At 42.5% G+C, this 25,119-nt stretch overlaps 1 protein-coding gene and 2 pseudogenes across 26 annotated transcripts in view; 2 read left to right on the forward strand and 1 right to left on the reverse strand.

Moving 5' to 3' along the window:
* Positions 1–12,231: 12,231 nt before the first annotated feature.
* Positions 12,232–12,954, forward strand: LOC102547021 (60S ribosomal protein L7-like; annotated as a pseudogene).
* An 8,515-nt stretch (positions 12,955–21,469) lies between these two features.
* The window catches only part of Clasp1 (cytoplasmic linker associated protein 1), a 221,554-nt gene continuing 217,904 nt past the window's right edge, over positions 21,470–25,119 (forward strand). For 25 of the 26 annotated variants that reach the window (XM_087580613.1, XM_087580631.1, XM_087580632.1 and 22 more), the window contains exon 1: positions 21,485–21,560. The gene's annotated coding sequence lies outside the window, so the exon portion shown is untranslated. 26 annotated transcript variants of the gene reach the window in all.
* Positions 22,898–24,671, reverse strand: LOC148001573 (heat shock protein HSP 90-alpha-like; annotated as a pseudogene).

Genomic DNA, 25,119 nt, shown 5'->3' on the forward strand with positions numbered 1-25,119 from the left:
TCCATTTGGTTCATAACTTCTGTTAATTTCTCTAGGTCTCTGTTTAGTTTCTCTTTCCATGATCTGTCCATTGCTGAGAGTGGAGTGTTGAAGTCTCCCACTACTATTGTGTGAGGTGTAATGTGTGCTTTGAGCTTTAGTAAAATTTCTTTTATGAATGTACATGCCCTTGCATTTTGGAGCATAGATATTCAGGATAGAGAGTTCATCTTGGTGAATTTTTCCTTTGATGAACATGAAGTGTCCTTCCTCATCTTTCTTGATAGCTTTTGGTTGAATGTTGATTTTATTCAATATTAGAATGGGTACTCCAGCTTGTTTCTTCTATCTCTTGTAGTCCGTTGGTGATGCTTGTGTCTATGACACTTGTTCTTTTTCCTAGGTTTTCTATCTCCAGGGTTGTCTCCTTTTGTGCTTTCTCTACTGTTTCTATTTCTATTTTTAAATCCTAGATTATTTTGTTCAATTCCTTCACCTGTTTGGTTGTGTTTTTCTCTAATTCTTTAAGGGATTTTTGTGTTTCCTCTTTAAGGGCTTCTACTTGTTTACCTGTGTTGTCCTGTATTTCTTTAAAGGAGTTGTTTATGTCCTTCTTAAATTGCTCTGTCATCATCATGAGATGTGATTTTAATTTCAAATCTTGCTCTTTCAGTGTGTTTGGATATCCATTATTTGTTTTTGTGGGAGAACTGGACTCTGATGATGCCAAGTAGTCTTCGTTTCTGTTGCTTTGGTTCCTGCACTTGCTTCTCACCAACAGGTTGTCTCTAGTGCTGGCTTGTCTTGCTGTCTTTGACAGTGGCCTGACCCTCCTGTAAGCCTGTGCGTCAGCACTTCTGTAGATCAGCTGTTTTCTTTCAGCCAGATCTGGGAACAGAGAGGTGCTTCTGGGTTTGTGTGACTTGAGGCCTCCAGGAGGGTTACTTGGAACAGAAGAGTTCGTCTTACCTCTGCTTTCGGGTGGGTCAGAGCTCCAGGTGACTGACTTTTGGCTATTGATACAGGCAGAAACCAGAATGTTCCTACCACTGACTGCTCTTATGTTCCTGTATCCAGAGGGCACTAGGCAGATTTCTCCTGGACCAGGAATGTGAGCAGAAGTGATGGTCTCCCTGAGCTCTCAGGATTGTTAGCAGTTCTGAGAATCCAGCTATCTCCTCCATGGGATTTGGGTACAGAGAGCTGTGCGACCGGTTCATTTCAGTTCCAGGCTCAGGCAGAAATGGGAAGCATCCTGCCACTCTGCCTCCTATTATTTCTTTCCCCCTTATAAGTGAGATTCAACAGTCTCTGTCTGTTAGAAAAGCTTATTCCGAAGGATAATGGTGTCAGCTTCCTTTCTGTCCAATCAGATGTCATAATTTGTTACTGCAGTAGCATCTCAGCTTTGGAATTTACATAAATGTAAAGTTTTAAGTGTCTTTGGGTCAGAGGTATCAACTCTGCTGGTTTGAAGATTTAGCTACTACTCATTCTCCTCAGAATTATATGTTGGAAGCAAATGAAGTCAGTTTTCTTCCCATGCCGTTTGAGTCCAGGAAAAGAGGCGAACAACATGGGAAGGTCAAATCTAACAGTTAGTAGGGAGAATGCCCCGCCTTGGGTAACTTAGACTAGCAATGCTTTGTGGAAGAAGATAAAGATAGACCTGTGAAAACAGCACTGGGGAAATGATGTGGTTACATCACTCATGGAAAAAGGCAAATTTTGTGTTTTATTGCTGTTTAGAGACACCATGACTATGTCAACTCTTGATTAAAAAACAAAACAAAACACTTCACTTGGGCTAGCTTAGAGTTTCGGATTTCTAATCCATTGTTGTCATGGTAGGAACATGGCTGTGTGCAGGAAGACAGAGTGCTGGACAAGGAGCTGAAACAGTGAAGCTTCCTCCAAAAAGGCCACTCCTATTCCAACAAGGCCACACCTCCTAATAGTGTTACTCTTTGGGCCAAGCATTCAAACCTGTGAGTCTATGGGGGCCAAATCCATTCAAACCATCACACTCAGCCTTCTTTGAGACACACTTGTTAAGCCCCCTTTGTGATGCAGTACTGCTATTGTATAGAAATCTGTTTTTTCTCTTTCCCTCCTATGTAATACTTCCTTCAGACATAAAAAAAAGTCTTTTGAGTTGTGCACAGGTTAAATTTTGGTAAAGGAGAAGCTAATAAATAAAGCATAAATGAAGATACCCGTCCCTTCATTTGGTCTTGAATGCCTCCAGTGGTTCTCTGCATCTACAAAGTCAGGTGTGATTTGGATGTTGTTTGTTCTCCAGGGATCTGAGTTTGGTAGCCTGGTCTCCAGTGTGATGCTGAGGTGTTGGAACTTTCCAGAGGCAGGACATCATGGGAAGTAATTAGGTCATGGGGAAGGCTACTCCAGGAACAGATTCATGGTTAGTTCTCTTGAAAGCAAATTGTTAAAATCGAGTAGCCCTGACCCCCAAAGATTGCTTTCTGGTTTCATATCTCATCAAGTGATTCGAAACTCTTACTCGAGTTCTACCCATGATCCCATTTGACAGAGAAGGGAGCACCCACCAGAGGTGGAATGGGATCTTGGATTGTCCACTTTCAGAACTATGAAGTAAGTGATTTTTCTTCTTCTTTTCCTTCTCTCCCCTTCTCTCTTTTTGGTGGATTGAATAGGAATAGCTTTATAGGCCCCTAGATTTGAATGCTTAGGGAGTGGCATTAGGAGGTGGCCCTATTGGAGTAAGTGTGCTAGTAAGGATGAGCTTTGGGGTTACAGAAGTCCAAACCAGGCCCAGTGTCTCTCTTCCTGCTGCCTGCCGATCTGTGTGTAGAACTCTCATCTACACACCAGTACCGTGTCTGCCTGCGTGCTGCCATGCTTCTCATCACGATAGCAATGGACTAAATTTCTGAAACTCTAAGCCAGCCACAATTAAATGTTTGCCTTGGTTGTGGTGTTACTTTATAGCAATATAATATTGACTAAAACTCTCTCTCTCTCTCTCTCTCTCTCTCTCTCTCTCTCTCTCCTTCTTTTCTCCTCTCCTTCTCTTTCTCCCTCTTCCTTTCTTTCTCCTCTATTTTTGAGAGAGGGTTTCATGTAGCCTAAGCTAGCCTTCACTGTGCAACTGAAGATGACCTTAAATTCCTGATTATGCATCTCCTTCCAGAGTGTTTACATTACAGGAAGATACCACAACACCTATTAATGCTGTGCTCTTACTAAACCCAGGGCTTCCAACTGAGGTACTTTCTTCACCCCAGCCCTCACCAGCGCCCTTCAAAAATACCATATCTACCCTTATGAGTTTTATTACAGTAATACAAAACTAGTTGGTTGGTCATTTGCATAGGTGTGTATTTACAAACTGTCATAGAACACTGTTACTTGGGAGTGTTCACTGATAGCAAATCAAAAGGGGGAATCACCCCAATTTTCTTTCTGGCACTGTCTTTAGTTCTTTCTAGATATAAAGGATTGCCTGGAAAACATCTGGAATGTTGTGTTTCCCATGACAGGTAACAGATAATTTTAAAGAACACTTTTAGGGGCTAGAGATATAACCTTGTGGTGGAATGCTTATCTGGCATTCATAAAGCTCTGGATTCCATCTTTGGGGACACACACACACACACACACACACACACACACTCACACACACACACACCCCTGAGGAGCCAATTGAATTCATCACACTTTGCAAAAGAACTCTTTCAAAATGACTTTGTTCTGTAATACCAGTTTCACTGGTTGTGACAGTGTCAAGTAGAACTGCCATCTCCATTAATGATGAGGTGGCCTTGGTGCAGGGCTTAGGTCAACTGAGGATCGCTCAGTGCCCTGACAGAGGTGGGGATACTTCCAACTCTGATAGCGCTCAGTTAACTACCACTCAATTGTTCAGTGAATCTGCTGGCTGAGGAAGACAGCAGCCTTTCCTGTCTTCTTCAGCAGGTGCTGCTTGCTAGGTAAGTAAAGCAATGAGGGCCATGACTCCCCAGGGTGTGGCTACGGACAGGATTCAGCAAACTGGTTTGCAATCTCCTGTTTCATCATTGGCAATGATGGGCCCCTCCTCTGCTGGTGTTTCTATAGGCTCATAAAATCTCTGGCAAAGACACTTTCTGTTCTGCAAGTGCTGAACACCTAGACTACATATGGGCCATGACATAGACAGCAGTAGCCTATCTGCTACTCTTCCTGAATTTTAACTTTTCACTGAGCCTTTAATCTAGGCTGTTAGGGTAAGGCTAGATAATTAGATATTAGTGCCAATTACGGAAATATTTGGCTAACCTAGTCTAGAAGAAACTGTCTCACTCAATCCTACGGAGAAAAAGAAACCTTCCTATTTAATGACCACTTGTTAGGGTATGGTATAACTTCTTCAGGGTCAACTCTAAAATGTGTTTGTGAAATAAAATGAAGAGTATGGACATAACTTTTTTCAAAAAGAAATTATAAGCATTCGTTCATTTAGTGTGTATGCATGTGCCTTGGCAAGTGAGTGGAGGCCAGAGGATAATGGATAATTTTTTAAGTAGAGAAAATTGCCAGGTGTGGTGGCAATTTATCCCTACACTGGAGAGGCAGAAGCAGGCAAATCTCTTAGTTTGAAGCCAGCCAAGTCTACAGAGTGAGTTCCAGGATAGCCAGGGCTACACAGAGAAACCCTGTCTTGAGTAACAATACATAACAAAACAAAGGCAGCAGGTGGGAGGCAGGGGGAGAGGAGGTTAAAGCCCTTAGCTATTGCTTGTGAGAGAATACAAGATGCCATATTCTAGAAGGCAATCAAATCATCCCAGCAAAAGTTAAGCATAAAGGTGCTTTGTGATCTAGTAACTCCACTTTCAAGAACATGCCCAAGAAAACTGAAAATACCAAGCTGGAGAAATGGCTCAGTTGTTAAGAGCACAGGCTGTCTTCTAGAGGACTCAGGTTTGATTTCCAGCACCCACCTGGCAGCTCATGATCATCTGTCGTTCCAGTTCCAGGGACCTCAAGTAGCCCAGGTTGGTCTCAAATTTAATTTTTAGCTGAGGGTTGCCTTAAACTTCTGGCCTCGCTCCCTTTGCCTGGGACTACAAGAATGTACCAGTGCCCCCGACAAAACAAACAAACAAACAGACAACAACAACAACAACAACAACAAAACCATAACAAAACAACAAAAACTGTTTTTTTTCTAGCAGTCCTGTGCAAAAGTTATAAAAATATCTTTTGTGTTCCTTGCTCACATTGCAACATCTTCCAGCAGTGTGACACTTCATTATAACTTAGGAACCTACACAAGTATTGTCATTACCACCCACTATATAAAAATGATTCTTTTGGGGTGACAGAAATTTTTTTTTATTAACTTGAGTATTTCTTATTTACATTTCGAATGTTACTCCCTTTCCCGGTTTCCGGGCAAACATCCCCCTAATCCCTCCCCCTCCCCTTCTTTATGTTCCCCTCCCCACCCTTCCCCCATTGCCACACTCCCCCCAACAATCACGTTCACTGGGGGTTCATTCTTAGCAGGACCCAGGGCTTCCCCTTCCACTGGTGCTCTTACTAGGATATTCATTGCTACCTATGAGGTCAGAGTCCAGGGTCAGTCCATGTATAGTCTTTAGGTAGTGGCTTAGTCCCTGGAAGCTCTGGTTTCTTGGCATTGTTGTTCATAAGGGGTCTCGAGCCCCTTCAGGCTCTTCCAGTTCTTTCTCTGATTCCTTCAATGGGGGTCCTATTCTCAGTTCAGTGGTTTGCTGCTGGCATTCGCCTCTGTATTTGCTGTATTCTGGCTGTGTCTCTCAGGAGAGATCTACATCAGGCTCCTGTCGGCCTGCACTTCTTTGCTTCATCCATCTTGTCTAATTGGGTGGCTGTATATGTATGGGCCACATGTGGGGCAGGCTCTGAATGGGTGTTCCTTCAGTCTCTGTTTTAATCTTTGCCTCTCTCTTCCCTGCCAAGGGTATTCTTGTTCCCCTTTTAGAGAAGGAGTGAAGCATTCACATTTTGATCATCCGTCTTGAGTTTCATTTGTTCTAGGCATCTAGGGTAATTCAAGCATTTGGGCTAATAGCCACTTATCAATGAGTGCATACCATGTGTGTTTTTCTGTGATTGGGTTACCTCACTCAGGATGATATTTTCCAGTTCCAACCATTTGCCTACGAATTTCATAAAGTCATTGTTTTTGATAGCTGAGTAATATTCCATTGTGTAGATGTACCACATTTTCTGTATCCATTCCTCTGTTGAAGGGCATCTGTGTTCTTTCCAGCTTCTGGCTATTATAAATAAGGCTGCTATGAACATAGTGGAGCACGTGTCTTTTTTATATGTTGGGGCATCTTTTGGGTATATGCCCAAGAGAGGTATAGCTGGATCCTCAGGTAGTGCAATGTCCAGTTTTCTGAGGAACCTCCAGACTGATTCCCAGAATGGTTGTACCAGTCTGCAATCCCACCAACAATGGAGAGGTGTTCCTCTTTCTCCACATCCTCACCAGCATTTGTTGTCACCTGAGTTTTTGATCTTAGCCATTCTCACTGGTATGAGGTGAAATCTCACGGTTGTTGTGATTTGCATTTCCCTTATGAATAAAGATGTTGAACATTTCTTTAGGTGTTTCTCAGCCATTCGGCATTCCTCGGCTGTGAATTCTTTGTTTAGTTTTTTTTTTTTTTTTATTAACTTGAGTATTTCTTATATACATTTCGAGTGTTATTCCCTTTTCCCGGTTTCCGGGCAAACATCCCCCTCCCCCTCCCCTTCTTTATGGGTGTTCCCCTCTCCATCCTCCCCCCTTGTCGCCCTCCCCCCAACAATCTAGTTCACTGGGGGTTCAGTCTTAGCAGGACCCAGGGCTTCCCCTTCCACTGGTGCTCTTACTAGGATATTCATTGCTACCTATGAGGTCAGAGTCCAGGGTCAGCGCATGTATAGTCTTTAGGTAGTGGCTTAGTCCCTGGAAGCTCTGGTTTCTTGGCATTGTTGTACATATGGGGTCTTGAGCCCCTTGAAGCTCTTCCAGTTCTTTTTCTGATTCCTTCAACAGGGGTCCTATTCTCAATTCAGTGGTTTGCTGCTGGCATACGCCTCTGTGTTTGCTGTATTCTGGCTGTGTCTCTCAGGAGAGATCTACATCCGGCTTGTCTCCCTGCAGTCTAACTTCTTGAGTTCTTTGTATATTTGGATATAAGGCCTCTATATGTTGTAGGATTGGTAAAGATCTTTTCCCAATCTGTTGGTTGCCATTTTGTCCTAATCACAGTGTCCTTTGCCTTACAGAAGCCTTGCAGTTTTATGAGATCCCATTTGTCGATTCTTGATCATAGAGCATAAGCCATTGGTGTTTTGTTCAGGAAATTTTTTCCAGTGCCCATGTGTTCGAGACGCTGCCCTAGTTTTTCTTCTATTAGCTTGAGTGTATCTGGCTTGATGTGGAGGTCCTTGATACACTTGGACTTAAGCTTTGTACAGGGTGATAAGCATGGATCGATTTGCATTCTTCTACATGTTGACCTCCAGTTGAACCAGCACCATTTGCTGAAAATGCTATCTTTTTTCCATTGGATGGTTTCAGCTCCTTTGTCAAAAATCAAGTGCCCATAGGTGTGTGGGTTCATTTCTGGGTCTTCAATTCTGTTCCATTGGTCTATCTGTCTGTCTTTGTACCAATACCATGCAGTTTTTATCACTATTGCTCTGTAATACTGCTTGAGTTCAGGGATAGTGATTCACCCTGAAGTCGTTTTATTGTTAAGAATAGTTTTAGCTATCCTGGGTTTTTTGTTATTCCAGATGAATTTGCAAATTGTTCTGTCTAACTCTTTGAAGAATTGGATTGGTATTTTGATGGGGATTGCATTGAATCTGTAGATCGCTTTTGGTAAAATGGCCATTTTTACTATATTAATCCTGCCAATCCATGAGCATGGGAGATCTTTCCATCTTCTGAGGTCTTCTTCAATTTCTTTCTTCAGAGGCTTGAAGTTCTTATTGTACAGATCTTTTACTTGCTTGGTTAAAGTCACACCGAGGTACTTTATATTGTTTGGGTCTATTATGAAGGGTGTCGATTCCCTAATTTCTTTCTCGGCTTGTTTCTCTTTTGTGTAGAGGAAGGCTACTGATTTATTTGAGTTAATGTTATACCCAGCCACTTTGCTGAAGTTGTTTATCAGCTTTAGTAGTTCTCTGGTGGAACTTTTGGGATCACTTAAATATACCATCATATCATCTGCAAATAGTGATATTTTGACTTCTTCTTTACCAATCTGTATCCCCTTGATTTCCCCTTGTTGTCTGATTGCTCTGGCTAGAACTTCAAGAACTATATTGAATAAGTAGGGAGAGAGTGGACAGCCTTGTCTAGTCCCTGATTTTAGTGGGATTGCTTCAAGTTTCTCTCCATTTAGTTTAATGTTAGCTACTGGTTTGCTGTATATGGCTTTTACTATGTTTAGGTATGGGCCTTGAATTCCTATTCTTTCCAGGACTTTTATCATGAAGGGGTGTTGAATTTTGTCAAAGGCTTTCTCAGCATCTAAAGAAATGATCATGTGGTTTTGTTCTTTCAGTTTGTTTACATAATGGATCACGTTGATGGTTTTCCGTATATTAAACCATCTCTGCATGCCTGGGATGAAGCCTACTTGATCATGGTGGATGATTGTTTTGATGTGCTCTTGGATTCGGTTTGCCAGAATTTTATTGAGTATTTTTGCGTCGATATTCATAAGGGAAATTGGTCTGAAGTTCTCTTTCTTTGTTGGGTCTTTGTGTGGTTTAGGTATAAGCGTAATTGTGGCTTCCTAGAAGGAATTTGGTAGCACTCCATCTGTTTCAATTTTATGGAATAGTTTGGATAGTATTGGTATTAGGTCTTCTATGAAGGTCTGATAGAATTCTGCACTAAACCCATCTGGACCTGGGCTCTTTTTGGTTGGGAGACCTTTAATGACTGCTTCTATTTCCTTAGGAGTTATGGGGTTGTTTATCTGGTTTATCTGTTCCTGATTTAACTTCGGGACCTGGTATCTGTCTAGGAAATTGTCCATTTCCTGCAGATTTTCAAGTTTTGTTGAATATAGGCTTTTATAGTAAGATCTGATGATTTTTTGAATTTCCTCTGAATCTGTAGTTACGTCTCCCTTTTCATTTCTGATTTTGTTAATTTGGACAGACTCTCTGTGTCCTCTTGTTAGTCTGGCTAATGGTTTATCTATCTTGTTGATTTTCTCAAAGAACCAACTTTTGGTTCTGTTGATTCTTTCTATGGTCCTTTTTGTTTCACTTGGTTGATTTCGGCTCTGAGTTTGATTATTTCCTGTCTTCCACTCCTCCTGGGTGTATTTGCTTCTTTTTGTTCTAGAGCTTTTAGGTGTGCTGTCAAGCTGCTGACATATGCTCTCTCCTGTTTCTTTCTGCAGGCACTCAGCGCTATGAGTTTTCCTCTTAGCACAGCTTTCATTGTGTCCCAAAAGTTTGGGTATGTTGTACCTTCATTTTCATTAAATTCTAAGAAGTCTTTAATTTCTTTCTTTATTTCTTCCTTGACCAGGTTATTGTTGAGTAGAGCATTGTTCAACTTCCACGTATATGTGGGCGTTCTTCCCTTATTGCTATTGAAGACCAGCTTTAGGCCGTGGTGGTCTGATAGCACGCATGGGATTATTTCTATCTTTCTGTACCTTTTGAGGCCCGTTTTTTAACCAATTATATGGTCAATTTTGGAGAAAGTACCATGAGGAGCTGAGAAGAATGTATATCCTTTTGGTTTAGGATAGAATGTTCTATAAATATCTGTTAAGTCCATTTGGTTCATGACTTCTCTTAGTCTGTCTACGTCTCTGTTTAATTTCTGTTTCCATGATCTGTCCATTGATGAGAGTGGGGTGTTGAAATCTCCTACTATTATTGTGTGAGGTGCAATGTGTGTTTTGAGCTTTAGTAAGGTTTCTTTTATGTATGTAGGTGCCCTTGTATTTGGGGCATAGATATTTAGGATTGAGAGTTCATCTTGGTGGATTTTTCCTTTGATGAATATGAAGTGTCCTTCCTTATCTTTTTTGATGACCTTTAGTTGAAAATTGATTTTATTTGATATTACTCCAGCTTGCTTCTTCTGACCATTTGCTTGGAAAGTTGATTTCCAGCCTTTCACTCTGAGATAGTGTCTGTCTTTGTCTCTGAGGTGTGTTTCCTGTAGGCAGCAGAATGCAGGGTCCTCATTGCGTATCCAGTTTGTTGATCTATGTCTTTTTATTGGGGAGTTGAGATCATTGATGGTGAGAGATATTAAGGAATAGTGATTATTGCTTCCTGTTATATTCATATTTGGATGTGAGGTTATGTTTGTATGCTTTTCTTCTCTTTGTTTTGTTCCCAAGACAATTAGTTTCTTGTTTTTTCTAGGGTGTAGCTTGCCTCCTTATGCTGGGCTTTACCATTTATTATTCTTTGTAGTGCTGGATTTGTAGAAAGATATTGTGCAAATTTGGTTTTGTCATGGAATATCTTGGTTTCTCCATCTATGTTAATTGAGAGTTTTGTAGGATACAGTAACCTGGGCTGGCATTTGTGTTCTCTTAGGGTCTGTTTGACATCTGTCCAGGATCTTCTGGCTTTCATAGTCTCTGGTGAGAAGTCTGGTGTGATTCTGACAGGTCTGCCTTTATATGTTACTTGACTTTTTTCCCTTACTGCTTTTAATATTCTTTCTTTATTTTGTGCATCTGATGTTTTGACTATTATGTGTCGGGAGGTGTTTCTTTTCTGGTCCAGTCTATTTGGAGTTCTGTAGGCTTCTTGTATGCCTATGGGTATCTCTTTTTTTAGGTTAGGGAAGTTTTCTTCTATGATTTTGTTGAAGATATTTACTGGTCTTTGAGCTGGGAGTCTTCACTCTCTTCTGTACCTATTATCCTTAGGTTTGATCTTCTCATTGAGTCCTGGATTTCCTGTATGTTTTGGACCAGTAGCTTTTTCTGCTTTACATTATCTTTGACTGTTGAGTCGATGATGTCTATGGAATCTTCTGCTCCTGAGATTCTCTCTTCTATCTCTTGTATTCTGTTGGTGATGCTTATATCTATGGCTCCTTGTCTCTTCCTTTGGTTTTCTATATCCAGGGTTGTTTCCATGTGTTCTTTCTTGATTGGTTCTATTTCCATTTTTTATTCCTTCAATTGTTTGATTGTGTTTTCCTGGAATTCTTTCAGGGATTTTTGTGATTCCTCTCTGCAGGCTTCTACTTGTTTATTTATGTTTTCCTGTGTTTCTCTAAGGGAGTTCTTCATGTCTTTCTTGAAGTTCTCCAGCGTCATGATCAAATATAATTTTGCCACTAGATCTTGCTTTTCTGGTGTGTTTGGATATTCCGTGTTTGCTTTGGTGGGAGAATTGGGCTCCGATGATGCCATGTAGTCTTGGTTTCTGTTGCTCGGGTTTCTGCACTTGCCTCTCGCCATCAGGTTGTCTCTGGTGTTACCTTGTTCTGCTATTTCTGACAGTGGCTAGACCGTCCTATAGGCCTGTGTGTCAGGATTGCTGTAGACCTGTTTTCCTGTTTTCTTTCAGCCAGTTATGGGGACAGAGTGTTCTGCTTTCGGGCGTGTAGTTTTTCCTATCTACAGGTCTTCAGCTGTTCCTGTGGGCCTGTGTCTTGAGTTTACCAGGCAGGTGGCTTGCAGCAGAAAAGTTGGTCTTACCTGCGGTCCTGAGGCTCAAGTTTGTTCGTGGGGTGTTGCTTATGAGCTCTCCGTGGAGGCAGCAACCAGGAAGATCTGTTTCACCCTTTCCGGGAGCTTCCGTGCACTAGGGTTCCAGATGGCGTTTGGTGTTTTCCTCTGGAGTCAGAGATGTGGGCTGAGTGTAGACTCTTTTGGTTTCCCAGGCGTGTCTGCCTCTCTGAAGGTTTAGCTCTCACTCCCTTGGGATTTGGGTGCAGAGAACTGTTTATCTGGTCGGACTCTTCAGGTTCCGGAGGTGTCTCAGACACAGTGGATTTCCTGCTCCTGTGCCCTTATCCAAGGGAACCCAGAGGCCGTATACAGTTTCCTCTTGGGCCAGGGATGTGGGCAGGGGTGGGCAGGGGTAGGCAGTGTTGGTGGTCTCTTCCCCTCTGCAATCTCAGGAGTGCCCACCTGTCTTGGCGGTGAGCTCTCTCTTCCACGGGGTTTGGGAGAAGTCAGAAATTTTTTTTTAATTATAAGAAATAGTATGACTCCTCCTTTTCTGACTGGAGCCATGGAGGCTGTACTAGAGAAGAAAAAGAAGGTTGCCATTGTGTCAGAAACCTTTAAGAAAAAGTGGAGGAATTTTGCAGAGTTGAAGGTGAAGCACCTGAGAAAGAAGTTTGCCCTGAAGACACTGCAAAAGGCGACAGGAAGCTCATCTATGAGAAGGCAAAGCACTCTCACAAAGAGTGCAGCCAGATGGACCAGACTGAGATTCCATGGCTAGGACGGCAAGGAAAGCTGGTAACTTCTATGTGCTCGCAGAACCAAAATTGGCATTTGTCATCAGAATCCAAGGTATCAGTGGAGTAAGCCCAAAGGTGTGCAAGGTATTGCAGCTGCTTGTCTTAGGCAGATCTTCATTGGCACCGTTGTGAAGCTCAACAAGGCTTCAATTAACATGCTGAGGATTGTGGAACCATACATTGTATGGGAGTACCCCAACCTGAAGTCAGTGAAGGAGCTCATCTACAAGCGAGGCTATGGCAAAATCAATAAAAAGTGGATTGCCTTGACAGATAATTCCTTGATTGCTCGAACTCTTGGTAAAGTTGGCATCATCTGCATGGAGGATCTAATTTATGAGGTCTACACAGTTGGGAAACGCTTCAAGGAAGCAAATAACTTCCTGTGGCTCTTCAAACTATCTTCCACACCAGGTAGAATGAAGAAGGTGGAGATGCTGGCCAACAGGGAAGACCAGACAAACAGTCTTATTAGATGGATGAACTAAGGTGTTGCCCATGGTATTTTATAGTCTGGTCAGTTAATAAACAGTCACATCTTAACAAATTAAAAAAAATTATGATGGCTTCCCAAGTCTTTGACTGTATTAGACTCCTGAGTTAGATACTTTGAATGGTAAATGGGACAAGGCAGGAATTATGTCTCAGTTAATCTGGCAGGAAAAAGCTTGATGAGACAATCAGGGAACTTTGAAGGTGGACAGAATCCAATTGGTCCCTAAGCTAATAAGTCTTTTGTTGTCAACTTGACACAAACCTAGACAGTTTGGGCAGAGAGAATCTTAAGTGAGAAAATGCTTCAACAAGATTGGCCCAGAGGCAAGTCTGTGGGGAGATTTCTTGGTTGATGACTCATATGGGAGGCCAAGTCCATTTCGGGCAGTGCCACACCTTGGCAGGTGGTCGTGGGTGATATAACATAGCAGGCCGAGCAAGTCATGAGAAGTCAGCCAGAAAGTAGCATTCATCTATGGTCTCTGCTTCAGTTCCTGCCCAGTATGTGTTCCTCTCCAAACTTCCTTAAGTGAAGGACCGTGATGTGGAACTGTAAGCTGAAACAAAATCTTGGTTTTGGCCATGGTGTTTTATCACAGCAATAGAAAAGACATAAATTGATATCAGGTAACGAGATATTCCTGTGACAGACCTTACAGAGTTTCTAGGAGGATTATAAGGACTTTGGAACATTGGTGTCTTAGTGACTATTTGATTGGTGTGTGAAGAGACAGTATTGCCAAGGCAACTCTTAAAAGAGACAACATTTAATTGGGGCTGGATTACAGGTTCAGTCCACTATCATTAGGGCAGGAAACATGGCAGCATCCAGGCCTACATGGTGCTGGAGTAAGAGCAGAGAGCTCTGCATCTTGATCTGAATGCAGCCAGTAGGTGACTATCTTCCTCAGTCAGCCGAAAAAGACTCTCATTCCATATTGGGCATAGCTGAAGCATAGGAGACCTCAAACCCCACCCCAAAGGCACAAACTTCTCCCACAAGGCCATACCTCCTAATAATAGCACTTGCCATGGGCCAAGCATATTCAAAGCATCACAGCAACTCTTCTAAAAGAAAAGATTTAATTGGGGGTGGCTTATAGCTTTGGAGATTTAGTCCATTATCATACAGGGAGAGGATAGCAGCAGGCTTGGCAGGCATGTTGCTGAAGTAGTTGAGAGAAGTTGGGAGGTGGTGGCATGTGTCTTTATACTTGATCTTAGCCAAAAGGCCGAGAAGCGATGGCATGTGTCTTTAATTCCAACATTCAGGAGGCAGCGGTGGGCAGATCTCTGAGATCCAGGCCAGGATGCTCTAGAGTGAGTTCCAGGGCAGCCAGGGCTACACAGATAAACTACAAAACAACAACAACAACAACAACAACAACAACAACACAACAAAAAAGTAGGCAAAGACAGAGAGTCAGAGAGAGAGACAGGGCCTGCCATGGGTTTTTGAAATATCAAGGCCTACTTCTAGTGACATAATTTCCCCAACAACATCACACCTTCTTCTTCTTTTTTTTTTTTTGGATTGGTTATTTTTTTTTACATTTCAAATGCTATTCCCTTTCTGTTTCCCATCCATAAACATCCTATCTCATCTCCCTCCCCTTCTTCTATAAGGATGTTCCAGTTCCCAAGCCCCCCCAACATTACCCTACACTGGGGAGGGGCATCTAGCCTTTGCAGGACCAAGGGCTTCTCCTTCCACTGGTGCCCTACAAGGCCATCCTCTGCTACATATGCAGCTGGAGCCATGGGTCTGTCCATGTGTAGTCTTTGGGTAGTGGTTTAGTCCCTGGGAGCTCTGGTTGATTGGTATTGTTGTTCTTATGAGGTTACAAGCCCCTTTAGCTCCTTCAAACCTTTCTCTAATTCCTCCAACAGGGACCCCATTCTCAGTTCGCTGGTTGGCTGCTAGCATTCACATCTGTATTTGTTATGCTCTGGCTGTGCCTCTCAGGAGACAGCTATATCAGGCTCCTGTCAGCATGCACTTCTTAGCTTCATCAATATTATCTAGTTTTGGTGGCTGTGTACCCATGTGGGGCAGGCTCTGACTGGCCATTCCTTCAGTCTCTGCTCCAAACTTTGTCTCCATATCTCTTCTTATGAATATTTTTGTTCCCCCATTTAAGAAGGAATGAAACATCCACACTTTGATTGTCCTTCTTCTTGAGCTTCAGGTGGACTGTGGTTTGTATCTTGGGTAATCTGAGCTTTTGGGCTAATATCCACTTATCAGTGAGTACATACCATGTGTGTTTTTCTGTGACTGGGTTACCTCACTCAGGATGATATTTTCTAGTTCAATCCATTTGCCTATGAATTTCATGAAGTCATTGTTTTTGATAACTGAGTAGTACTCTATTGTATAGATGGATACATTTTCTGTATCCATTCCTCTGTTGAAGGGCACTGGGTTCTTTCCAGCTTCTGGGTATTATAAATAAGGCTGCTATGAACATAGTGGAACATGTGTCTTTGTTGTATGTTGGAGCATCTTTTGGATATATGCCCAGAAGAGGTATAGCTGGGTCCTCAAGTAGTGCAATGTCCAGTTTTCTGAGGAACCTCCAAACTGATTTCCAGAGTGGTTGTACCAGCTTGCAATCCCAACAATGGAGGAGTGTTCCTCTTTCTCCACATCCTCGCCAGCATCTGTTGTCACCTGAGTTTTTGATCTTAGCCATTCTGACTGGTGTGAGGTGGTATCTAAGGATTGTTTTGATTTGCATTTCCCTGATGACTAAGGATGTTGAACATTTCTTTACATGTTTCTCAGCCACTCCATATTCCTCAGTTGAGAATTATTTGTTTAGCTCTCTACCCCATTTTTAATAGGGTTATTTGGCTCTCTGGAGTCTAACTTTTTGAGTTCTTTGTGTATTTTGGATATGAGCCCTCTATCAGTTGTAGGTTTGGTAAAGATCTTTTGCCAATGTGTTGGTTGCTGTTTTATCCTAATGACAGTATCCTTTGACTTACAGAAGCTTTGCAGTATTATGAGGTCCCATTTGTTGATTCTTGATCTTAGAGCATAAGCCATTGGTGTTTTGTTCAGGAAGTTTTCTCCAGTGCCCATATGGTCGAGGCTCTTCCCCACTTTTTCTTCTATTAGTTTGAGTGTATCTGGTTTTATGTGGAGGTCCTTGATCCACTTGGAGTTAAGCTTTGTACAGGGCAATAAGAATGGGTCAATGTGCACTCTTCTACATGCTGACCACCAGGTGAACCAGCACCATTTGTTGAATGTGCTATCTTTCTTCCATTGTATGGTTTTTAACTCCTTTGTCAAAGATCAAGTGACCATAGGTGTGCGGGTTGATTTCTGGGTCTTGAATTCTATCTCATTTATCTACCTGCCTGTCTCTGTACCAATACCATACAGTTTTAATCACTATTGCTCTGTAATACTGCTTGAGGTCAGGGATGGTGATTTCCCCAGTAGTTCTTTTATTGTTGAGAATAGTTTTCGATATTCTGGTTTTTTTCCTATTCCAAATGAATTTTCAAATTGCTCCATGAAGAATTAAGTAGGAATTTTGATGGGGATTGTGTTGAATCTGTAGATCACTTTTGGCAAAATAAGGCCACACCTTCTAATCCTTCTAATCCTTTCAAAGAGTTCCACTTCCTGGTTAACTATGCATTCAAATATGTGAGCCTCTAGGGTCTATTCTTTTGCTAGCTTATTCTTGGTTTTTGAGACAGGTTTTCTCTGTGCAGTCTTGGCTGTCTTTGAACTAGCTCCATAGACCAGGCCAGCCTCGAACTCAGAGATCCACCTGCCTCTCTGCCTCCTGAGTGCTGGCATAAACAGACCATTCTTATGCCAGCTACCACAGATAGGTTAGAAAAGCCACTGAGTGTTCTGAGCAGCTTAGGCAGCTGTTATGGGGAGTTAGAAGACAATGCTTGGAGCAGTACAGATGGAAGCCTGGCTCGTGATGATCCAGAGGAAAGCATAGACTCTAATGGGGTTATTTGTGTGATATTTTTCACTAATGATCTGTAGTGTCAGCTGGAACTGTAGAGTCAGCTATGATTAAGATGAATAATTAAAGATGATAAGTCTGGTAGTATTTTCCTAGGGTCAGCAGACACAATTGTAATCCAAGTACAGGCCAGGCTTGCATCTGATAGTCAGATCTGGCAATCACTTAGGTAGTACTTGTTTTGAAGGCTTGACAGGGTCATGGAGAACAGCTCGTGTGTGGCACTGTGTGGCAAGGGTAGCATCCCTGAAGAGAAGCCAGGAGAGGCCACTGGTGAAGGAAAACTTCCTGCTACCACTAAAACCTTATCCCAGGATTGAAGGGGATCATTGAGAAAAGTTGAAGCTTGGCACATGTGGCAGAATTAGAGTCTCTGAAGGAAGTCCAGGAGAGGATATTGGTGAAGGAACATCCCAATGACAGCAGAGACTCCAGTATTTAGAAGATGCCAGAATCATAGAACAACATCCAAGAACAGCAACTGCTATGGAGTGGAGCCTGCATGAACCTAGGAGATGAGCTGTGTGTGCTGAAGATGGTGGAATTGGAGAAATGGCCCAAGCCCTTTGCAGGGAGCTCAGAGGATCATGAGTAATGCCAGATGTCCAACACTGAAAATAAACCATTTCCTCCCCATTTACTTTTGGTCAAGGTATTTTATCAAGCAACAGAAACCCTAACCAGGAGTTCTCTTATCCGTGGGCTTTGTATCTGTGACTGGAACAAATCATGACACTCCTTTGTTTTTCATCCCCATGATCTCATAATAATTTTAAGATCACAGTATAAAACATTCCAATGTTTAAAAGTGCCAATCTTCAAAAATGCAAGCACTTGGCCTGGAGAGATGTCTCAGCAGTTAGGAGCACTGACTGCTCTTCCAGAGGTCCTGAGTTCAATTCCCAGCACCCACTTTATGAAAGGCCCTAGGTCCATCCCATGCAAGCTCTCTGGTTGGCAGTTCAGCCTCTGGTCCCAGGTTATTTGATTCTGTAGGTTTTCATGGGGTGTCCTTGACACCCTGGCTCCTCAATCCTTCCTCCTCCTCTTTTACATTATCATCCAAGCTCAATTAATGTTTGGCTGTGGGTCTCTACATCTGTTTCCATCAGTTGATGAGTATAGCCTCTCTGAGGACAGTCATTCTAGATTCTTGTGTGGAAATATAGCAAAATATCATTAATAATGTCAGGGGTAGGCTTCCTGTCATGACATGGGTGTCAAGATGGGCCAGTTATCGGTCCCCGTATCAGCAATGAAGGTGGTCCTACAATAAAGGCTGTTGAGAAGAAAAAAAAAAAGATGGGCCAGTTATTGGTTGGCCCTTCTCTCATTCTGCTTTTAATCTTTCTTTTTGTCATGCAAAATAAGCTGTGCACTCGTTACTTCATAATTCCTCTTTACTTTTGGCTCTGATTACCACAATGCTACTTTCTATGAATTGGAATACTGGGTATTTTGAAAGTGGAATCAGACATTCTTGGCGTTTTTATGATTGGGTCATTTCACATAGTCTAATAGTGCATGTTGTGTCATGTGTCCAGAGTGTCCTCTTTAAAGCTGAATAATATGCCAGTGCTTGCATTTACCAACGTGGGCTACTTCCATCATTTGCTATTGATACAATGTTGTGAACAAGGATGTTGTTCAGTCTTTAGGATTCTACTTTTAGGGGCCCAGGAGATGGCTCAAGATGACTGAATTAAGGCACATGTTGACAAACCTGGTTACCTGAATTCTATCCTACATAATGGAAGGGGAGAACCCACTTCTGCAATTTATCCTTTCACTTCCACATGGGCATTATGACGTATAAATTCAATAAACAAACAAATAAACAAATACTCAACACAAATAATGAATAAATAAATGATTTTGTAAAAGATCACTTTTAATAGAAAAGTTGGAAACCAAATGGAGATATGATGATATCCACACTTGATTCATATTGTTACTCATACCCTAACTGGAGATGGTTACAGAGTGGAGGAACAGGGCCTCACTTGCTAAGTAACTGCTCTAAAAGTGAGCTAACCTCCCTGAACCCCAAGAACCATTTTAAAAAGTGACTCACCCAGAAGTAAAAAAGCTAAATGTACTCTTCCTTTATACAAAGTATTTATGTGTAGGAACAGACCTACTGTACACAATGTAGGGTTGGTGAAGATCTTTTTCCATTTCGTATTCAGCCATTTTGTTCTTTTGACAGTATACTTTGCCTCACAGAAGCTTTTCAGTTTCATGAAGTCCCATGTATTAATTGTTGATCTTAGTCCCTGAGCTGTTGATATTCTGTCCAGGGGCTGTCTCTGGTTATACTGCCTGTGGATCCCTTTCTCCTAACTGGACTGCTTTCTCTAGCCTCAATAGAAGAAGATGCGCCTAGTCTTACTGCAACTTGATGTGCCAAGGCTGGTTGATATTCATGGGAAGCCTCCCCTTTTCTGAGAAGGGGAAGAAGGGTGGTTAGGTGGGAGGTAAGAGGGAGAAACTGAGGGGAGGGAAGGGAAATTGCACCTGAGTCCTTTAAAATAGCGGCCAGTGCTCTTAACCACTGAGCCATCTCTCCAGTCCCCACCGTACTGTTTTTATTGCTATTGCTCTGTAGTACAGTTTGAAGGAATTAAAGGCATACAGCAGCACCACCTGGCATGGTTTTGTTCGTTTGTTTGGTTTTTGGTTTTTGGTTTTTTTGGGGGAGAGATTTATTTTGTCTTTGATTTTTTAAATGTGTATATGTATTCGGGTGCCTGTGGAAGTCAGGATAAATTGTTGGATTCCTTGGAACCGAAGTTATAGGCGGTTGTGAGCTGATGGATGTGGGTGCCAGAGAAACTATGGCTATTTTAGAGAGACTAGATATTTTTGAAAGACTGGATATTTTAGAGGGGCTTGAGCTTTGAAAGGGATGTTGGATGTTTTAAAGAGAATAGACTTAAAAGTGCGTGCATTTAAAAAATTATTTATTTATTTATTTATTTATTTATTTATTTATGTGAGTACACTGTCACACCAGACACAACAGAAGAGGGCATCAGATCCCATCACAGATGGTTGTGAGTCACTATGTGGTTGTAATTGGGATGTAAAGTAAATAAAAAAAAAACTAAATCAATAAGGAAAAAACAGCAGCAAAACCATGGTAAACCAACGTGCATGCCTTTAATCTTAGCACTCAGGAGACAAAGGCAGGTGGATTTTTGAGTTTGAGGTCAGCCTTGTCTACAGAGTGAGTTCTAGAACAGGCAAAGATACAGTAAAACTCTCTCTTCAAAACAAAACATCCCCAAAACTAAACCAAAAAGCCTTCAAGCCATCATGACAATGAAAGTTTTGGTATCAGTTTGTTACTTCTCCTAAGTAAAGCAACGGTGATAAGCGTTTGCACACCATGCACAAGAGAGATTGATGCCCAGCAATGTCCACACTCTGAAACAAACCCATTCTATGTGCACATATTTTCTTTCAATATTCTTGTTCTCAGCGGTGACCTGTCAGTGCCCAGTTCTTAAGGCACTGTTCTTTTCTGAATATGGATGCTGTTAGGTATTTGTGAGTGCTTTCTGTAAATTATGTCAGTGAGTGCATTGGGGTAAACTTCAAACAGTTGTTATTCACCTCAGTGATGAAATAAACAAAGTTCTGTGTTACATATAGGCTGGAGGGAGGCCCATGCATTCACCAGTGTACAACTTCAACAAAAAAGTTTTCAAATCCAAATTGCTGGGAAGCACAGGAGCGTAGAAGGGCAAAACTGGACATCCTTAAACTCCTTGAGAGCAGCGCTGTAATTGCATAGCCCAAACACCTCACATATAATCTGAAGGCCACGCGGGAGGCAAGGCAACACTGTTGTTAAGGAACTTAGAAAAGAAACTGGCACAATTTCGCACGAATGGCAGTAGCCCCAACCTCGCGCCTTGGTTCACTAAAGCGCGAAGAACGTTTTAAAAGCTGTGCTTCCGGTAGCAGCACTCGTGCGCATGTTCAGAAAGACGAACCAGACACACTGCCAACTACGGGAAGTAGCGGGGGTCAATTTCTTTCACTGAAATCGCCCGGTAAATAGCGGGCACCCATAACCCAGAAGTGAAAGATTGTTCGATTCAAGTATCAAACAACCCGACAATCAAACTTCCGGCTGAAAGCTCTCGGACTTCTCTTTAGCTCTTTTATCACACAACTTTCTCCTAGTCTTGCTCCAGTTTTGCTTTCACTCCTCAAAAGCTCAAAATATTCCTTAAGTCCTCCTTAGTCACCTTTTTATCAAAGCACCTTTACACTACGGGTCGCCATTCGGGTCAAAGGCAATGGCAAAGGCGGCGGGAGCCGAAACTTCATGCAGGCGCCTTCTCTGGGCGTTACCATAGAGAGGAAGCCACCTCTCTAGGCTGAGATTAGTGTCTCTATGGTTTAGCCCGGCCGGTGGCGGTAAGGGAACACAGTGAGGCCTCACTGCGCCGGCGCAGTTGGTTTCTCACTTTTTTTTTTTTTTTTTTTTTTTTTAATCCCCGCACCAAGCGCTTAACCTCATTGGGGTGGAGGAGAAGGCGGTGGCTGTCCGGTCCGCCGCCGCAAGAGTAGTGAATAATAGAATTGTAAGTACCGGGTTTAAGACGAATAATGTTCAGACTGGAGTCCACTGGAGGGCCCTGCTCCTTTTCCGGGCGGTGGCGGGCGCAGGGTCCGGATGGGGACGGTGTCCAGTGCTGTCAGCCGCTCTGGGGTGCACTTTTGGGGGAGGGGGCGGCCTTGGGATGGGATCTGGGTGAGAACCCAGGACGCGCGGCCTCCGGGTTCAGTTCTGACTGTAGGCTGCTTTGCAGAGGGGAGGTGGGGCGGCTGTGGGGTCAAGCCTGGCTTTGTGTGACTGTCTCTTTCAGACCCCACCCCGGGGCCCCTTCCTGACCCGGAGTCTCCCCAAGCAGGCTTGGGAGACTCCAGAGCAGTCCTGGGATCTCTTTGAAAGGAACAGAGATTGCACTGAGCGGGAAGGGGCTCCAGGTGAGGAAACCTCACTACAACTAATCATCGGCGAGTGATGGGTGTGGAGAAAGATTCTGAGGGAAGAAGGGGTTGCCGGGGAGGCAGGCCGGGAGGCCGGTGCCCCCAGCCTGGGCCAGACAAAAGCGGAGCAGCCGGGGCCCAGCAGGGTGCGGAAGGTCCCCTTGGCCCCAGGAGGGCCCCCGCATCTAGGATCTTTGCAAAGCTGGGAAAAAGCGGACCAGCGCTGAGTTAAGCCTGTGCAGCCTCTTCAACTTGCCTTTGTTGTTCTTCGGTATTGGCAGAGCCGCTCTGACGAAGATGAGTGTGTGATCTTGCACGTTAGTCTGGTTGGATACAATGGAGCAGACTGAATCTTGCTTTCCATTTTATGAGTTGCTTGGATGAGTGTGGGGTTTTGTTTTTTCCTTTTTTCTTCTTCTTTTTATCTCATCTGTATTTACCTTTTAAAGCAGAATGTGACTGGGCACTATTATTTCCACATTCACAAGCCTTGCTGAGTTACAAGACTTAGGGAAACTTAGGGTTTTGTTCTCGGTACTTTGGAAAACAAGCCACTTGGGGAATCCTCCGTCAAGTTGTTTTAACTTGTGTTTACTTCTAAGACTAGTACATGCAGAATTAAGTACAGGGAATGAAAAAGAAATTTAAGATGAAACGTAAGCCATCTTAATTTGGTCTACTAAGGAATCCAGTTCAACAGCTAAACATTTCAGACCACATGGTTAACATTAACAGTAGGTTACATTATGTCTTACAGCAAACGTTCTAAAAAAACCCTTGAGTCAAACCTATAGTATCACAGTATCACATGTAGAGTTTTTAATCTTCCCCTTAGTTTGTAAGTGTTAGCAAAAATAAACAAAAATCATGGAAAATACATTATCAGAAGGAATGAAGGTAAGCATCAAACACATAGTTCTGGGGAAGCCTAGTCTACTTCTTCCATGCATGATGTGTCGTCATCTCCTTCCAGGGGTGGCATTTCTTCAGTTATAGCAGCACTGGTATCATCCACAGTAGGATCATCCTCTTCAGTACCTAGACCAAGCTTGATCATCCTGTAGATCTTGTTAACATGGGTCTGGGAAGCCGGAAGACCGGAGTGCAGTTTCATACAGCAAGATGGCCAGATCCTTCACAGACTTGTCATTTTGGTCAGCGTCTGCCTTTTGCCTTAAGGTTTCAATAATGGAGTGATCAGGGTTTATCTCCAGGTGTTTCTATAATGCCATGTAACCCATTGTTGTCTCTGAGGGCTTGAGCTTTCTTGATTCTCTCCATGTTTGCTGTCTTCCCATATGTGCTTGTGACAATACAGCATGGGGATGTCACCAATCAGTTACCTTTTCAACCTTTTTCTCCAAAATGTCGTGCAGAGGTTCTTAAATTTGTCTTTTTCTCTTCCTGTTCCTCTTCATCTTCTGGAAGTTCCAGTCCTTCTTTGGTAACTGACTGGTGTCAACTCCTCACAGTTATCTATGATAAAAACTTGGCAAGCATACAACTTGATGTTGTTTTTTTTTTTTTTTTTTTCTTTCTGTTTTCAAACAGATCAAAAGGGGCGTGTCTTGGGACAAAAAGAAGGACCGGAATTCTAATTGTTCTTCAACAGAAAAATTTGGCTTTACCACCAAATGTTCTTCCCAATCATTGGTTAAACTCTTGTAGAACTCTCCATAGTCTTTATTCATAATGTCATTAGGACTTCTAGTCCAAATCAGTTTTGTTTTGTTGAGTTCTTCTTGATCAATGTACTTTTCCTTTATTGTCTTCTTTTTCTTCTTGTCACCATCCTTCTTCTCTTCTTCTTCATCAGAACCAACATCTTCTATTTCAGGCTTGTCATCAGACTCCTTTTCTTCTTTTTCTTTCTCTTTCTCTTTCTCTTTCTCTTTCTCTTTCTCTTTCTCTTTCTCTTTCTCTTTCTCTTTCTCTTTCTCTTTCTCTTTCTCTTCCTCTTCCTCTTTCTCTTTCTCTTCCTCTTTCTCTTTCTCTTTCTCTTCAGCCTCATCATCACTGACTTCCTTATCACTTCCTTCTCCACAAAGAGAGTAATGGGATAGCCAATAAACTGAGAATGTTTCTTCAAAATCTCTTTTATTCTCCTTTCCTCCAAGTACTCAGTTTGGTCTTCTTTCAGATGCAAGATAACCTTTGCATGACCCATTGGTTCACCTGTGTCAGTTCTCACTGTGCAAGATCCCCCAGCTGAGGATTCCCAGGCATACCTCTCATCATTGTTACGCTTTGTGATGAGAGTCACTTTCTCAGCAACCAAATAGGCAGAGTAAAATTCACCACCAAACTGGCCAATTGTAGAGATATCTGCACCAGCCTAAAGCCTCCATGAAGGCTTTGGTGCCTGACTTGGCAGTAGTGCCAAGGTTATTGATCAAGTCAGCCTTGGTCATTCTAGTGCCGGTATCCACAATAGTGAGGGTTCGGTCTTGTTTGTTGAGAATGAGATTAATGTGCAGCTCCTTCCCTGAGTCTAGTTTACTAGGGTCTATCAAGCTCTCATATCTGATTTTCTCCAGAGCATCTGAGGAATTGGAAATGAGTTCTCTCGGAAAGATCTCTTTGTTTGAGTAGAAAGTTTTGATGATCAGGGACCTTAACTGGGCAATTTCTGCCTGAAAGGCAAAGGTCTCGACCTCCTCCTCCTCCATTGGTTGGTCTTGGGTCTGGGTTTCCTCAGGCATCTTGGCTGAATGAGCGTGCACGAAATGTGACTAACTGCACCAGGACACAGAAGCAACTGAGTGTAGGGTTTCTCAGAGTCAAACGCATTACATAATATTATCTAGATTTTTAAAATGACTGTGTTTATTTCTTAAATTAAAAGAACAATTAGTTGGAGCCTTAAAGCATGTGTGTTGTATTTGGATGGATTTCTGTGCTGGGATTTGTTCACAAAACACTGACCTAATGGTGGAACCTGTGAGTTCTTTAAACCTGATACCTTAATTTGTGATGTGGTAGTGAGCACTTTAGACACTGTAGTCCTTTGGGAGGCAGTGATGCGGAAGAGTCAGGAGCGATGCCTTTGCATCTACCCCGTACCTTGCACCAGATTCAGGTGCCACAAGCTAGTATCAATTCTGGCCTTAGACATTATTGTTTAATTGTTATCATGACATATAGGAAACT

This window comes from Rattus norvegicus, chromosome 13 (genome assembly GCF_021556685.1).
Source record: "Rattus norvegicus strain SHRSP/BbbUtx chromosome 13, alternate assembly SHRSP_T2T, whole genome shotgun sequence".
NCBI lineage: Eukaryota > Metazoa > Chordata > Mammalia > Rodentia > Muridae > Rattus > Rattus norvegicus.